Here is a 13,496-nt window from a genome sequence, read left to right on the forward strand (position 1 = left end):
GATGTAAGCTAGCAGAAGAAAATAAGCACTAGAATGGTTAATTTGATTTAGTAATCAAATCAGTCTCATTTTTTATGGAGTTGATCATCAGAATGGGTGATTTAATCACGAATATAGGCAAGCTTAAAAGAAATTTTGAAAATTTAGTTCTAATTTTAATAGCATTTTCCTCATAAATAATTAGCAGGTGGCTTAAAAATCAGGTTTTGAAACATAATTATTTTTTTATAATTCGAGAAAGCACTCAAGGCATAGCACATCTAGAATTTTAACTTTGTAATATTCTCAGAAGTAAATTACCTGTCACTTCTGATTGAAGTGTTTTATTTGGTCATTATTTATTGTGTCATTTAAAAAATTGCATTTGTCATCAGTACCCAAACAACCAGTACAATTAACATTTTCCAGAGTAAACTCAAGAAGAATGTTTGCAAATAGATTATTTACTCCCATAATAGAATGAGGTCTGCAATCCTCTCAACCACCTAAGAAACATAGCTCCCTAATTTAGAGGGATTGTCTTTATCTTGAACCTTAAAATTACTCCTGTATTTAAAAAAGAGTTGAAAAAGAACTTTGGATTCTTGTTTCATTTCAGAGGAAAATTAAAACGATATAAAAAGCATTAGGAAATAGTATATTTGAATTAAAATCTAGAAGTAGGAATCTATTAAAACTGTAGTACTAGTTTTTCAAATCAAAGTAAAGAGAAAGTGAACAAAGGATGCAATATTTAAATGCATAGCCGCTTCTCAACCACTTTTCTGTTTGAAAATATTTCAAATACATTAAAAACACACAGAAAAAAGAAGTAAAATTAGTCAAGAAACCCTCAATTTCATATATTTTAATTGATAGGTAGGTAGAGAGATACATCAGTAGATGATAGATTGATCAACTGATCAATCTGTAGATCGATAGATAGTTAGATTTGAAGCAGGAATTAATCTTCCATCCTCTAATTACATTCCTTAGAAGTAACAAATATTAGTAGATTGCTATGTCTTTAGGTTGCATGCACAAATAAGTCTTTATGTTGCATGCACAAATAAGTACATACATACACATTTAAAAAAAATGAAAATGAGATTAGACTTTACAAAAGTTTTTCTGTTAATATGCCAAGAACATTTTTCCTAGCCAGTACATAAGACATATTTCATTTTTTTCTGATGCCTCTATAATATTGCATTACATGAACATAAATGATTTATTTAACCTTTTTTTTTTATTTTGGATATTTAGATTGTTTCTTTTCTGTTGTTTTTTTTTTTACCATATAATAATTCTGCAGTAAAAAACCTTGTACAATAATTTATAAGATAATTGCTTAATTACTGCAGAATAGATTCAGTAAGTAGAATTGCTTTATCACATTTTGCCCATTTTTAATCTAAATAGAAGTTCCTCCTGCAGTTAAAGACAATGTCTGTCCCAACATTTTAACAGCCTGAAAGAGTATCTGCCTAATTAAAATTTATGCTAACTTTATTTTTAAAAAGAGTAATTTTCTCATTTTAATTACCATTCAAAATGATTAGTAGGGTGAAGCATTATATTGTATGTTTAGTGTCTAGTTGTAGTTATTTTTTATGAATTAATTACTTATATAATTTACCTACTAAAAAAACTTAGGCTATTCATCTTTTCCTTAGTGATCTGTAAGTACTCTACAGGCATTTGAGATATTGGTCCTCTTTTGTATTTGCTGTAATTTTTTTGACTTTTGATATTATGAAATAAAACACACATTCACAAATATGAAATTTAGCAAATAATTATAAAGCATACACCCACCACTTTACAGCAAGCATACTGTCACTGTGATCAGGAAACAGAGCAATCATCCCTAAAGTTCCTTACGTGTCCCCTCCTGACCACATTTCTCTTTCACCCACATTTCTCTTTCACCCACAAATTTCCTTACGTGTCCCCTCCTGACCACATTTCTCTTTCACGCTATCTTGACTTTCACATCAATTACTTTAATATTAATGGCTCCTTTTTTTTAAAATATAGTTTTACTACCTAATTTTGCTTCCCCAAAGAATATTGTTTCATTTTTCTGTCCTTTCGCGACTCCCCCCACAGACTCTGCTCCCTTAATTACTGCTGTTTTTCTTTCTCTTCACCGTCCATATCTCCCTGTAATCTGAGTATCTCAAACATGTGATGATTCCTTTATTTTAAAATAGAGCAAACAAACCTCTTTTGACTCCCTATCGTCCTCCAGGTTTTGTTCACTTATCAAAACTTTCTTTATATAGTTTCTTGTCTTTCATTCACTGTATTTTTATTGTGGTAAAATATACTTAACAAAATATATCATTTTAACCATTTTTACATACACAGCTTAATGGTATTAAGTATGTTTACATTGTGTGCAACAATGGTCACTGACCATCTCCATAACTTTTTGTATCCTAAACTGAAAACCTGTACTATTTAAACAATTACTCCCCAAACTCTTCCCCTATTAGCCCCTGGCAACCACCATTCTCACTCTATAACTATGAGTTTGACAATTCTAAGTAACTTATGTAAGTGGAACCATATATTCTATGTCATTATTTATGTTAAGAAATATGTTCTTTAAAACTGTTTGGTGCTGAGTCAGAATTCTAGAATATTACTCAACACTACATGGTGTTGTGAAAGCCAATATTTTAGAGTGTAAGCCTCATGTGGCTGGATTTTATCTTATTATTCCCTGTATCTCTGGTTCTAGAATAGAATGCACAAAGAAGTTGCTCAGCAAATATTTGTTAAATTTAAATTAGTTAATTCTGCATTTTGTGCTTAGTTATCTTTGGTTTAGCTGTGGGTGCATAAAAATCAAACTAGAACATTTTAGATAAGGTTAGTCACAATATTTTCATTAACTTTTTCCCCCTTGAGATATGAAAGAAAAGATTAATATTTCCCAAAATGTGGCATGTGTCAAATTATCTCCTATGGTAGATATTTGAAGAAGATCCCTGTGATATTTCACCCTGTTCTCATGAAAGTACTTAGAAAAAAATGTCAGCATTCAATTCTTATTCTTTAGAGATTTTTTGGATGCTCATTATAATAGTTAAAGGCTACTTGTATCTAGAAATACATTATAAAAATATTTTAACAATAAATGTCCTTGAACTGGATCCTATCAGGTTTTGTAGATTCTAAAATTTGTAATTTACATTAGTAGCATGGTTTTGAGATGGGTGATGAGATTTTTATTATAAATTAAACAATCACTGCTGAAATAATAAGTATTAAAGGTAATTTGGATGTCATTAAATATAAAATGAGGAAATGACTGATAAAGAATATTGTAAATAATGATCTTAGAAATCTCAAAAGCTTTAAAAGCCATTGTGCAATTTATTAAATTCTTTCTTTTAGGATTCGTGGTCATGAAAGCACAATATACACAATTTTAAAAAGTTGGTCTTCCTAATCTAGAAATACAATGCACCTGATATAAAAATAATCCCCCACTACGCACCATCCATAAATTTTGATGAGATGTAACAAAGAAATATACACACATGCACCAAAAAATATGTTCAAGAATAGTCACAGCAGCATTGTTGAAAGCAACCTAATTTACATCAACAAAGGAATGGATATGTAATATGTAATAATCATACAATAGAATATTATACAATAATGAAAATAAATAAAATAGTATTACATGTATCTATTCATCTAAATGGATGAATCACACATATAAATATTGAAGAAAATTAAGGAACAAGTCATAGAAGAATACATATAGCTTAAAATTTTAAAAACATTCAAAGCCATATATAGACTATATGTTCATGTATATATATTTATGTGCACATATATGTGTACATTTGTGTATATATATGTGCATATACATGAGAAAGATTCGATAAATGTTGGAAGAAAAAATTTCAAAATTAGATTAGTTAAATTTTAAATTACTGAGATTGGTTACTACCTGGTTTTAAGGAGTGAAAAAAATGCTACCAAGGAAGAATAAAGCAGGGGTTTAAATTATATTATATTTGTAATATTATATTTCTTATATTTTCATGTTATATTATTTTCGTCTGTCATATTACTTTCATATTCCCAAAAATGTCTCATATATTTCACAATAATTTTAAAATTATTAAATAATTAATATAATTTCTTACAGCTACAAAGTGGTCTTCCCTTCCTTACCTGTAGTCATCAAATAAGAAATCTAAATTTTGTGGTCCATTCTTATCAAATATTATTGATTATGAAGGGAAAGAATAGCGAGAATGTAATATTTGACCTCAAGTAGACTGTGAACAACCTTATCATTAGCTGCAGTTTACTATCCAAGCTCTTAAGCCTAATTTAAGAGATCCTTCACTTTTTAGCCTTATCTGCTTCTGCAGCCACTTTCTACACATCCCCAATGTTGCATCAAATTATCATTGTCTCCAAATCATAAATTACAGCATATATTTGGTAGGTTGAGATGCCTTGTTCTCCTTGGCTAAAACAATCCGACGACTTTAAAAAGACAACCTAATTTTGGGTGGGGGAGGGAAGTATAGATTTTATTTCTGAGACCCCAAGAATGGTTAATGTTTCCTCTGAGCAACAACTGCTTTGGTTCATGTCTCTGTTCCAGAGATCACAGGCTACTTGCCCTCATCTGTGCTCATGTCTATATTTCTAACTAAAGTGTGAGCATCTAAAGAGTGGGAGGGATGATTCAGAATTTCTAATGCTAGGAATTTGAGTACATAATGATCCTAGGATGGAACAGCAGAGTCTCACAAATGGTTTTTGTGTTATGGCATTCTGAGAATGGACCCTAATATTTCCAAATATTTTATGACTAGAAGAGTGCTTATTCTGTGCACGTAAGTAGTTTTTTGCTTCATCTTAGGGCAGATATATACTTCTTCAGAAAGATTTCATCGTCCTGCAAAATAATAGAGAAAGTTTTCTTGGTCATAAAAAAGGTATCTTCTTTCTACACTGAAAGACAATAGCCTTGAAGCATGGTGGTGGGCTGGGGCCCAGCTCTGAAGTGAACTCTACAAACTCTAATCTTGCTCTGAGAGCAGATTGCAGATTGCTTTTCTGGACTACAATTTTTTACTTTAAGTCAATCAGTAAAATAATACTGCCTGATCTTATTTACATTTGGAACAGTAAGTATGATAGCATTTGAAATATATCAGTAAGTAGAAACAGAGTTGCTTGGAAGAGTCGATCATAAAACTGGAGGTAAATTTTATATTTTTAGAAGTATTGCTAGAATATCTGGCAGACTTGAAAACCAACCACCCATATAGATTTATGGAAAATGTAAGTGTCCCTTTGGGTTTTCCAAAAATTATATGGGAAAGGGAAACTAGTAGAAGAATGAACTTTCCACAACCCTGGAAACAGGGTAGATGATGGCAAAAGTGACGTTATTTTATATTCTCGGTTTGTGAGTTCTGAGAATAACATGAACTTACAATTGAATAAATAATTTAATGGAGAAAAGAATTAAACACTTTTTTACAATGGTATTAAGAAGTTTTTGGAATAGACTTTAAAAAGAGCCTTGTTAAAAGGACGTTAATTTGTTGACTCTGTATCTATCCACGGACATGTCATCCCTTTCAGTGGTTACAGCCTAGGAAAAATGCTACCTATGTTGTTACTCTTTTGTTTCCCTGCAGTAGTAGATTTCTATATCAGTTGTCTTTAACATATAAAATAAACAAATGTCAGAATAGAAAAGATCATAACTAGTAACTATATTAGTAATTATACATTCCTTACATGAGCTTGTAAAAGAGGTGTTTTGGTTATCTCCGTTTTTACTTCTGAGGAAAATGAAGCTTAGAGAGATCAAATTATATTCCCCAAAGCATCATGGCCTCTTAGAAGGCTGCTATGAGTTGATCTCATGTCGTCTATTCCAGATCCCAATCTTTTTCTTTTGTACCACACTGTGTCCGTCTAGGTACAAAAAGGAAAGCTTTATATGTAGGTTATTTCCCTCTAGCCATACAATTCATGTTTACGTCTAGCCCCTCTTTGTGTGTGGCATTTGCATTGTAGCTCTCATTTTAGCAATGTCCAAATTGGGTCCAAGTTGACATTTCTTGAAATCCTTCAGCCACTGAGGAAATAATTGCTCTCATGTTTTAGAAAGATCGCTTCCCACTCCAAGGCAGGATGACCTGTATCTTAGCCCCACACTGAACAACGAACAGCAGGTGTGTGACTCCTGCACAACTCCTCAGTTCTTGCTGCTTTCTGCTTCTTAACCTGAAGGCTGACCCTGTTTTTGACTTATTTTTTGAACGTGATCTGCTCATATTAACTCTTAACTCTTTGAAATGGAATGGTATAAAATGTATTTACTTGTAGCAATGACTTTAGACCTTACACTAAAAGTTCTATTTTTTTTTTTTTCATGTAGTCCATCCCCTACCCTAATTTTAAGAGGCGGGACACTAAATTACACTAAAATAAACTCTACTAACCTAGAATCTGGTGTAGGACATAATCGTTTGAGTAAAGATGAATTTATTTATTTTGTCTTTCCTGTAGTACATATACAAAGCAAATTATGTGAAAGAAGCCTTCTGAGAAAAAAGATTCTTCGAAGATTAAAGGGCAATAGGAACATTTCTCTCTCTTTGTAACCTACTTGTGCAGAAAAGCTTTGATGAGTATTTCTCCCAATAAAGATGAGGGCCCTAAAAAATGTTCTTTGAAGTTTGAGAGCTTTTCTATGTTCTGGAAAAACTCTTATCTGGGATTCCTGAATGGTTGGAGTACAAACAAGTGTCTCACACTGTGTTGTGCTGGGCTTAAATATGGTCTGGGGAGGATGCAGGTAGACTATAACCAGTATCCTGGGGCTCAGGGCAGGCAACAAAAAGAAGTTCTGGGAAGGTTACATTATGCAATGCAGAACACAGAGTTTACTTGAGAGAGAGAGGTGTACTGGAAGAACTACCACACAGAAAATTTACCAAACTAAAAACACTCAAAAGATGACACAGAGTGAACTGCTGGTAGGAGCCAAGGGTGAATATGACAGCCCTTCTTTGGAACCAGAGCAGAAGGAAGGAAGCCTGGAGAGAGAGTCACCTACAACAAGAGCACTATGGCAGCAGAAGCCCATGTTTCACAACACTTGAGAGCGCATAGATCATGAAGTGTTGCCACAGTCAGGTAGGAAGAACTTTCCAGTGACTAAAGAGCAGACTTTATTCCTGTTTTCCCAGCATTTAGGCAACCCTGATAGCTGATTGTCACACATCCTCCTTTATTACTGTGGGCTGTCCCAGCCAAATAAATGCCAGAGAAGACTACCAAATCCCTCTCTACTTTCTTGGTGATTTTTTTCTTTTTATTACAATAGAGCTCTATCTAAATGCTAATATGACTTTTAGCTGGACAGCTATTGGTTATAATGAGAACATCCTGAATTTGAATATTTACCAAAGAGAGATCCAGTTTTAAATTGGACATCATGTGGTGGAAAAAAATAATTAGACTTTTAATATCAATCTGATTCATTTTTCATAGTAGAGGAGGAACAAGAAATTGTCAGATGACAATTCATGTAAATAAAGCACATTTAACATTTGGATTTTAAAGTAAGCCTATTAGATTGTAAGTGCCATATGGGCAGTATTTTGTTTGATTTTCTGAATACTGAATTCTGAGTGACTAGAACACTGGTTATTAAGTGTTCAATAAATATTTGAACAAATGCTTGAACTTTCACATATGTGGTAATGACTAAATGATATCATGTTTGACAAGGGATATCACCACAAATCCTACAAGATATTAAGAAGCTAAATGTCTTGAACAATCTTTATTCTGATAAATTTGATAACCTAGACAAAATAAATAAATTGCTTGAAAATAAATTTCAAAATTAGACATAAAATAATGTAAAGTCTGAATTCTCCGGTATTTTGTAAAGAAATTAAATTTGAAGTTTCTTTACACAAAAAAAGCTTCAGACCTGGATGGTATTTAAAATATTTAAAGAAGGAGAAAATAACTATACCAATTTTAAATGACTTCTTTCAGAAAATGGAGAAAGAGGAAATAATAATAGAAACATATATCTCGTTTGTATATTTGTAAGGTGCCGATTTTTCCTTGATTAATATACAAATTCAACATAATCTCCCCAAAATTATTGATTTTTGTGGGTACATGTGAAAATTAAGTTGAATCTAGTTGAAATTAGAAGACTTTCAATAACTAAAACAAGCTTAAAGAACACAAATGAAGACATCCGTTCTTACCATGAAGCTGTAAAAAGCAAGACAATGCAGTATGGGTACATGAATATGAAAAACATCTAACTGAATGTTATCAATTGTTTACCACTACTTGCCAGTCCTATAACTTCATAACAATTCTTCCTAATTAAGTTTTCAGTCTGGGCTACAGTAAGTTAGGAAATTCATCACACTTTTCCTCTAACAATATCAACAAAATACAAAGAGAATGTAAGTACATTAAAAAATTTGAGCAAATGTTATAGATAGACAATCTAAAAATGAATAAATGCAAGTGGTTAACAGAATGTAGAGGGCTGAAACTCATTGTCAATCAAAGAAATGGAAATTAAGATAACAGTGAGATCCTATTTTATATCCACTAGATTGTTAAAATTTGTAAATTGGATTATGACAAGGCTTTAGGAAAACACGAATCCCTTTGCATTGCTAGTCACACTATGTAATATAATATAGTAGCCATTCTCATTATAAATATCAATCTGTAAATCAAGTATCAAAATATCCTACAGTCCTACAGTTCTACTCTTGAGTGTATACCTAGAGAAATTCTTACATGGGAGCATAAAAGCTCATCTATAAGATGGTTTGTGGTAATGTGAAGCAGTGAGCACCCTAGATATTCATCACTGAAGAAACAGAAAAGAAAGTGATATACATATACTATGGAATTCTATTAGATATTAGCAACAACTAAATAAATGCTAATACAACAATATGGGTCAATCATAAAAATATAATTCTGGCTAAAATAAAAAAAAAAAAACAACCTGTACCTCAATAAGATCTAGGCAAATTTCAATGTATGTACACACAACAGAAATACAGTCTAACAAAAATAGATACACATCAAACTCATAAAGGTTGCCTATCGGTGGGAGGAAAGTGTGAGTGAAGATTATGGTTAAAAGAAAGTAACCAAATAAGTATAAAAGTCAAAAAGACCTTGAACCAATGATTATAGCTTTCCACAAAATAGGGAGTTTTGTTAATTCAAGTTTCTGTCTGCCCTCAAGATTCAAAAAAACATGAATCAATCAATAAGTAATGGCATATTCATATGATGATGCACCCAATGTAGTTAAGTCACTGCTGTGTAAAAAATATAAGCCAATTTAGTGGCTTAAAACAATGTACATTTATTATCTCACAGTTTCCCTGGGTCAGGAGTCCAGGCATGGCTTTGCTTGATTTTGTGCTCAAGTTTTCACAAGGCTGCAATCGAAGCGTCAGCCAAGCTGTATTCTTATCTGAGGGTTGAGGGGGAAAAATCCACTTCTAAGTTCATTTGGTTGTAGGTGGGAGTAATTTTCTTGCAGCTGTATTGGTGAGGCCTTTTTTTTTCTTGCTGTCGGCAAGGATGCCTCTAAGCTTCTACGACTGCCCTTGGGTCTTTACACTTGCCCCCCTTGAAAAGCCTCTCATAACATCACAACTTACTTCTTCAAAGCCATCTGTCAAACAGAATCTTATATTAAGAAAAGTAATCATGAAAGTGACATCTCTTCACCTTTCCATGTGATGTAACCTAATCCAGGCAGTGGCATTCTATCGCTTTTGCATATTCTATTGGTTGAAAACACATTCTGCTTACTCTCAAGCACAGTGGGTGACATGAGGATATAATTTATCTGAGGTCACTCTAAGATGTGTCCTCCACACTGTGTAAACTTCAAAATGAATGAGGCACTTCTAACTTTAATTTATGGACAGATTTCTACATTCCATTCAGTGCAACAGCAAGGTGAAGAATCATGTAAATATATTATCACTATGATAATTATATGTGTGCATTTATTTAAATTCATAGATGATTTTTAAAAAGATGAACAAAAAATTGGTAATAATGATTATTTCTGCAGTCAGTGAGTTGGGAAGACAAGGAAAGTAATGAAACAGTAGTTATCATCCTTTTGCGTATTTTCCATTTGTGTGAGGTTCCTATAGTAACTTTTCAATGTACATAGAGTAGGTTTTCAAGAAGTAAATAAAATTTCCTATAGAAAACATTCAAAAAATTTCAAAATGAAAGACTGCATAATATATAAGCTAAAATAAATCAGAAATATATCAGGATCAAAAATTTTCTTCTTATCTGGAATTATATATGACAAAGGATTGAAGATATGTTTATAATCATGGACTTTTGAAAATCAAAGCTCCAAGTATAAAAGATAAGTTGCTATTCATCACATGAAAGCACATTTTAAGAGACTAAATAAATGTAAACTAATTGATAATTGTTAACTTCTATGGATAATTTAAAAAATCCTCTAAATGGAAATTTGAAAATTTATTTTACCATCAGTATTTTGATTAGCATCATATACTCTATTTATTTTAAGAATCACTCTAGTAGAGTTGATCGACATTCAACTTGGATACATTCTAGTATTTTTACTAAAATGGAAAGAATATTTTTATATTTCAGTCATCAAGGAATTGGTATTCTAAGAAACACAGTAACGCACTTCAGGATTCACCCCACTATATTAATACTATATTTACATCTCAGAGAGAGTAGACACCATGCTTTTCATCTGTGTACTTTCATTATCTATCAGAGTGATTGGATCTTAATTGGTGTTCAATAAATATTTGTTGAACATTTGAAAAAAGTGTGATAGAGAGTAGTGAGATTGGTTTTCACAAAAAATCTGTAAGCGTAAGAAAATGATCAATATTTGTCTCATAAATATCATCATCTCTAGCTCTGAATGCCTTAAATATTCTGAAAGTGACACTTAAGAAGGCAAAATTCTGTCCATCATCTAAAATGTCACCCATAGTTTTCCACTTAGTATCTAGGCACAGAGATACCTCCGATTAGAAAGTTCTAGGGAACAAAGCTGCCTTGAACAATTTTAGCCTGGGATAATAATGAAGCTTTTCTTTTCCTAGCACTGGATTAGAATAATAGTAACTAAGAGCAAACAAGGGGAAATGGTACTAACTTAGAAGTCTTCTATATTTTCCAGATATTCTCCAGAACACATATTCCTTTGTTAGGCCACATTTTCAGGTTTCAGATACAGGAAACACCTTTTGTGGATACAAAAACTTCTCTACTAGCAGTATTGCACTGGCTCACAGACCCACATGTATGTGTGGTATGTGCATACATGTATGTATATATGTGTATACAAATGTAAACACTTTCCTAAGTGTTAGTCATGGTTTTAAGTACTCATAAATATTGTAATTTATTATTTATGACATCCTTACAAGGTAGATTCCATTGATACCCTCAGCTGAGGAAATGAAGCACAGAAAGATTAAGTTGTTTCCCTTTTTCTTAGGACTAATAAATGCCAGAGTCAAAAGCAAACTTGAGCAGTTTGATGTCAGAGTCCCAGCTCTCAAACAGCTGCTCTAAGTGTGCTAAACCTTCTGGCTGGGAGAACCATATTGTTGAGAATAAGACTAAGAGCATGCAACCATCCATAACCCTTTAGCCCAAAGTGTGATGGAAAAGAAGCAGTCCAATCAAGAACACATTTCTGTGCTTACTTCTTTAAGAAAGAAGTTTTTGATAACAAAGTGTACCATTGAAATACCCCTTTATAGCAGTGGAATTACCATTTTGTGAACATTCAAGCTGGTGTGCTTTGTCCCATAAATATGCTTTGGAACCATGTGATTTGCTTATCTTAAAAGCTTTCTCATTTTTAATATGACTTCTTTAACCCTTGAAGAAAAAAAATCTGCCTTGCACTTATGTAGTGCTTACATTTCAAATACTCCTTATTATCACTGTGCTCTAGATTTGCTATCAGGGGTATTGGGAAATAGGAAGTAAATGTTGGTATATGTATCTAGGTTATGTTTATATTTTATGCTCTTTGTGAATATAAGTTTAAACTTACAAAGCAGACAAGTAGTTTTTATGCTAAGAAATAAATACAAACTCATAAAAATTAAAATTTATGTTTAAGAGGTATCATATTTAAATTATTCCATTATAGACTGTTAGTGCCACTTATGTCTACTTCCTCACATCTTTCCAGCATAGAATATCCCACTTTATCATAAAAAGGTAAAGGAATGTTTCGAACAAAAGTTTTGGTTATTGGCAAGTTTTAAAATATCTTTTATTTATTTATACTTCTGTGCTTTCCTACCTCCATGTAATGTATATCCATTAAAATATACTCACCTTTACTTTTAAAAATTCTGATTCTTGACAGCACTCATCTCAGTCTATTCATACTTTATTATAATTATTATCAGTAACTTTCTAGTGTGAAGCTTAAGTTTTACAAGAACATAAAAAACAGTTATGGATAGTTGCATGCTTTTAGGCTCATCAAACTGTCATAAGAGGCTGAATATACTGATTATAGTAAATGTCCATAGACTCCAGAAGAAACAGAATAGATTTACAATGCACAGATGCTGTACTCCCACCATCAGAAGCAGGGAGTATTTTAGGACCAGAATGAAATGGGAAAATTCAGAAGTTTACATTAGACCTTGTGATAACAAGGATTGGAACTTGATTGCTTTTATAGCCAATAATTATCGAGAGAAGAATCTGGTTGTCATCAATTCATAATACCAAAGTTGTTTGTGTATCTTATACTTTTAGGTTGGAGAGGCACTGCATTCACTAGAAGCTTGGACTTTCCTGATGAAAGCAGAAGCATAAGGCACTTGGAGGGAGACAGAATAACGATATTGGTAACGCTTGCAACCTCTCTTGGATGTGTAGGAGAATAAAAGTTTAGAGAGTGACTGGGGGTTTGTTAGAAGGAGGAATGAGCATTTCCATTGTTATGTGTCTGACTGTATGGTAAGGGGAAGCAAGGGATTAGTGAGCTATGCACAGAATTACTACCTCTGTGGATAGCCCCTCCATAAATCAATAAAAGTCATCTGATTTCCTTAACTTTCTTCTTGAAGGGATCAGGGCTGCCTCATTTTTAAAGAATGGAAATACACATTTGGAGTCAGCATATATTTCATGTTCCTGAGATTGTTCCAAGATTTGCTTGAATCTTGCTTTTTTGCCCTTAGCATTTCTAGGTCCATTCTGGTTGCTTTCCCTGCATTCTGTTCTCCTGGGTGTGCAAATGAGCCACAGGCTTGCTATGTGTCCACCGGGGATGCAAAAGTTGTCAAAGTCCTCCAGACAGAAACTTATTTGACTTTTACTGAAAGGGAAAAAACAGGTTCCTTAATGTAACTCTAACTTCTCCTTTAAAATAAGGCATAACCATAAATTAG

At 32.7% G+C, this 13,496-nt stretch overlaps 1 long non-coding RNA gene across 1 annotated transcript in view; it reads left to right on the forward strand.

Moving 5' to 3' along the window:
- LOC105296968 overlaps nucleotides 1-13,072 on the forward strand; it is a 57,570-nt gene extending 44,498 nt beyond the window's left edge. The window contains exon 5 of the long non-coding RNA XR_002782115.1: nucleotides 12,859-13,072. This is a non-coding gene — a long non-coding RNA (uncharacterized LOC105296968). The remainder of the gene's footprint in view (nucleotides 1-12,858) is intronic.
- The last annotated feature ends 424 nt before the right edge of the window (nucleotides 13,073-13,496 follow it).

Source organism: Pteropus vampyrus, unplaced genomic scaffold (genome assembly GCF_000151845.1).
Source record: "Pteropus vampyrus isolate Shadow unplaced genomic scaffold, Pvam_2.0 Scaffold133, whole genome shotgun sequence".
In the NCBI taxonomy this organism is placed as follows: domain Eukaryota; kingdom Metazoa; phylum Chordata; class Mammalia; order Chiroptera; family Pteropodidae; genus Pteropus; species Pteropus vampyrus.